This window comes from Cryptomeria japonica, chromosome 4, assembly GCF_030272615.1.
Source record: "Cryptomeria japonica chromosome 4, Sugi_1.0, whole genome shotgun sequence".
Lineage (NCBI taxonomy): Eukaryota > Viridiplantae > Streptophyta > Pinopsida > Cupressales > Cupressaceae > Cryptomeria > Cryptomeria japonica.
The window spans coordinates 217,580,440-217,585,399 of NC_081408.1; the positions used below are offsets into that span (position 1 = coordinate 217,580,440).

Genomic DNA, 4,960 nt, shown 5'->3' on the forward strand with positions numbered 1-4,960 from the left:
GGATTTCTGATTGTCTAGAAAAAGACAAGAGCATACTCTCCTACCTCTTAGAATCTTCTAAAAGCATGAAAGACAAATTTGTTCTTTAACCAGATAGCAAGTTAGGTTCCTCAAAAATGAATTTAAAGAATACATGATGTTTAGTCGATTCTTCTTAGGCAACCTGCAAAGACAATGAATCAGTAGTCATATTGTCTTTGTGCGACATGCATATTCTTCGACAAACATTCTGTAGAAAACTAATTAGGTTGTGAAAAATTTTGAGATAGGCAGATAAACAGTCAGGGTCAATTGTCAGAATAATCCATAAAAATTATGAAATTTGCCTTTTAATCAGAAAATACAGAGTCATATGATAGTATAAAAAGTCGTACGATACATGATCCTAACTTGTATGAGACAGGATTCCTGTTCGTATGATACCTGCTATTTGTCATTCAAGCGTATGGGAAATGTCATACGAGATGTACGGACAAAAAATCAAAAAATCAAAAATCTAGAAAATAACAAAAAATAGAGCAGTTAGTCTTGGAGGCCAAAAAAAAATGTAGTCTTTGGCCCCACGGTGGGTGCCAGATATGTGTGTGTGAAAAATTAGTCTGCAACTACAAGCACAACACTTCAATTAAGTCATTATATGCATGGTTAATAATCAATAATCAATAAGTAAAAAACTATAACAAAGCGACTAACTTCCTTCTAAAAGATGCAAGTATAAGATTGCTCTCAGATTGTTATAAGCAATACCAGTGACTAGACTACACCAAGATGAAGGATTTGATCTATATGATATTTAACTATATGGATGGAAGATGGGTGAATAATTCAAGCAAAAAAAAAATTCAAGCAATGATGGATGCAAATAATCTAAAAATCACAATAATCTTCAATGACTCTAGAGTGAAATTAGTGCAATAATAATCTCCAAGTGTGTTCTCAAAAATCTTTGGGGTATATTGGAATGAGAGCTAAAGACCAAATTTATAGATAATTTTAAGAGAAAAAGCTCAATTTAGGATTAATTGAAAATAATTGAGAAATCATGCTTTGTTAACCTTGAGATATATTCCAATTATAGTTTAATTGAAATGCATTCAAATTAGAAGTCCAAGTTGCATTGGAAATAATAATAAATTAATTCCTTTGCATATATGATAAAAATAGATAATTCCATGCATATATTTCATTTATTCAAGAAAAAGGTCTTTTCAATGCAACTGAACTTCTTTTTCTGAAAAGCTTTGAGTTCCAATTTTAGAGAATAATTCAATAATTCAATTTAATTGCTTTTCTGATTTCAAGTTTTAAATTTAGAAAAAGAAATAATATCTCAAGTTTGATTTCTCTCTTAATTCAATTCTTCTTTTTTTATTTCAATTCAACTCTTTGTTTGTAATTAATTCATCTTTTGTAATAAATTAATTCCTTTTGCATGATTAAATGGCAAATTAATTAATTAATTAAATATGCAAAGATATTTAATAAATTAAAATGGGATAATTGATCAAAATGATATTATTGGAAATGATTCAATTAATTAAATAAATATTTAATTAATATCGAGTAGTTGATTTGCCATGTGATATTTGATGATTGAAGAATTAATAATGTGCTCAAGATTGATTTAATTGCCTTTGGTTAGGACCTTGGTGATGTTGTCAAGATTAGGGGATGGTTTAGATGACCATTTTTAGGGTATTACAAGCACTATTTTATTGTGGATTTTATGTTGCTATTACTTGGAAAGAAGATAAAACCCTTTGTTAATGAATGTAGATTCTTAACCAAAAGATCAGACAATGGTCTTTGGCAAGGTACCTGTTAACATACTAGTCTAGTGCTTGTATACTTAATGCCAAGTTTTGCACCCAAATAGATAAATACAATGGAAAATAATTGTTATGAAGAAATGATTCCAAGTCTTATTACATATTTTGCTACACATAATCATTGTTATCAGGGGTTTCCATCACACTATCGCCTTGGATAACAACTCTTGAATGTAGGCTTGGTATATTTGTTGTTGAATTCTTTATCTTATCGATGCAAGTAAAGAAGCTAATGAATATCATTCGTGACTCCCATACACCATTGCAAAAATACATGGCTATGATGAACCTTCAGGTGTTTTATTTTTTTCACTCTAGAATATTTGTGAGTATCAACTGATTTGAGCAGTTTGTTATTTCAAATGATAATTTCCATAGCTGTAGAGTTGTATTTTATTAAATTCTTTTCAATATTGAAGAGATTGTGTGTTTGTGGAATTGGACAGATGAAACCTATACTTTCACTTAGTGTTATTATCTCTGATATTGCCATGATATTAATTCTAGACATTTAAACTTTTAAGTAAATTTATTTCACCTTTTTTCTATAAAATTGTTTCGTTGTATTACATTAGTTTGTCTGGGACTCCTTGACCATCCCTTCTTGTTGAAAAAAATAACAATATGACTTATGTACAAAATTATTTTTATGATTAATTTTCACTTGCATTGACATGTATATATATTTGTAGGAGAGGAATGAAAGATTGTTTTACAAACTCTTAGTTGACCATGTTGAAGGATTGCTTCGTATAGTCTACACACCCACTATTGGTGAAACTTGCCAAAAATTTGGTACTATTTTCAAGCATCTACAAGGTCTTTACATAAGCTAGAAAATAAGTATGTATATCTATACCATCCTCAATTTATTTTCTTAGTATTAGGATCATGCAGTTTCATGTATTACTAACCAGGATCATGTAGTTGTATGGTATGTGCATTCAATCGATATCTGAAATTTTCTTTTCAAGTTTTGGTCAACTCTTGGTTTTATACAACTGTTACCATAATATTTTTTTTTGTTTGAGGAACACTTCTAAGGATTGTCCAAGTTGGGGTTCCTAATTTATCGTCATCTATACTTTTTGGATAGTAAATAGTAGAGTGCCTTGTAACCTACTTTCAGAAACTCTATAGGCATTGACATGTTCCTTCATTGAATCATGTATTGTCTTTCATAATAAATATATCATATGTCTGTTACAAAGTTGGATAATATTTTCTGGTTTCTTGTTCACATATGAAAGGACTATCACTTCTCTCTAGGATCTAATTTAGAGGTAATTGAAATTAGCAGCAAAAAAATCCTTGAGGCTTTGAAGAATTGGCTTGAACAAAAAATCAAGTTCATTGTTGTCATTGATAGTGAACATATTCTGGGAATTGGAGATATTGGATGCCAAGTAAATTAAATGCAAAAAAATTGACTTTTCATGTGTTAATATTTCTACTATCTAGAATATAAGGGGTGCATCTTGTAATTCTTTATTCTTACATTTATTCTCTTTCCGACATGTTACATTTATGTTCTTATCTTATGACTATTGGATTTTGTGTTATTTCATTTGACATGTCTGTTATGAACAATTATTATCATGGAATAGGAATTCATGTTGGAAAAATTTCTCAGTATACAACACTTGGGAGAGTTTGTCCTTCATAGGTATTTAGCCCTTGTAATAGGAGATCTTATTTTAAAGTAATTGTTTGATTTTAGGATGTTACCCATTTATTTCACTAGTCAATGATTATTGATTAATAATATCAAATGATTGTATCTATTAATGGTAACTTATTTTTGGTTGATTCTGGAAAAATGGTACAAAATAAAAATTGAATTAGCATTTTATTAAGTTGCATAGACCACCTTGTTTTATCGATTATTAGAGTATTGTCTCTATTGCTTCTTATGCACAAAGTTTCATTATTGATTTTGTGTTAAATGGATTTTAATTAGTAAGATACCTTGTAAAAGGTATCAATGCTTTCCCCTTTTCTTTTGTTTGTTTCAAAAGGTTGACAGTAAGTTTAGAAATAAAATGAATTTTGGGTCATGGGGATCTGAATTATGTTACATGATAGACATATACGACACAAGTTTGGTTTGACAACTTGTATGTGATCACTGTCTTCCAATAACTATTGACGTTGGGACCAAACAGGAAAAAATGTTGAATGATGAATTCTACATAGGGCTTAGACAGAGACATGCTACAAGCCAGGTTTTGTTCTTGACAAGAAAATATTTCATCTTTACTTTTCCAATTTTTTGTATTGCTCAATTATACATGGTACAAGTTTCTAACTATATAATGTGCTCAAGGAATATTGTGACCTTCAAAAGTTCATGTTTTCTATCAAACAAGCAAGTATGGAGAGAAATTTCTTATTCGAGTCAGGAGGAGCCCCTGATTTTAATTGAAATGTATCTTTAACTTGATATTCCTATTTCAAATTAGGTTAAAGATATGGTTTAAGATTTACCTTTCCCAGTAGTAACTAGTAGTGAATACCTCACACAATTTTTATGTAACAATTGTATCTTCAATTAATACCTAATTTACTATGTTTACATATTTGGAAAAATAATGTATGCAGAATAAAAAATTATGAAGAATTTACATTCTTTTGCAACCAAGATAATTGTTCGCCTGTCATATTTTAGTATTTGTTTGGTTTACATATCATTGCCATTTTCTTGTTTGGAATTGAAGACTTCTTTCGAAGCTTTAAAATATTGCACTCTTTTCTAGCCTTGTTTGAAAATAAATTAGTAATTACTGTGAAAATGTGTAGGTTGGGACAAGTATTGCAGAGCTTATTGCACTAGAAATAGCCAACAAGGTATTGTAAGATAGCTAGTTTTAATAAATTTTATTGATATGCCATTTCATTGTCATACTGGTGGTTGAGTAACCATTTTTTCTTTTATTTATGGAGGGTACTCATCGTAATTGTTATTATACGCTTTAGAAGCCTTTGATCTTATATTTATTATTTAATTGTTTGTAGGCTAATAATGCCTATATCTTCCCTGGATTTGGTTTAGGCATGGTCATTTTAGGAACAATTCATGTCCATAATGACATTCTATTGGCAACTTGTAAGTCTTTTTTAATTTTATCCTA

General features: G+C 29.5%; 1 pseudogene; it reads left to right on the forward strand.

The window, feature by feature from the left end:
- Positions 1-2,043: 2,043 nt before the first annotated feature.
- Positions 2,044-4,254, forward strand: LOC131061937 (NADP-dependent malic enzyme, chloroplastic-like; annotated as a pseudogene).
- Positions 4,255-4,960: the final 706 nt, after the last annotated feature.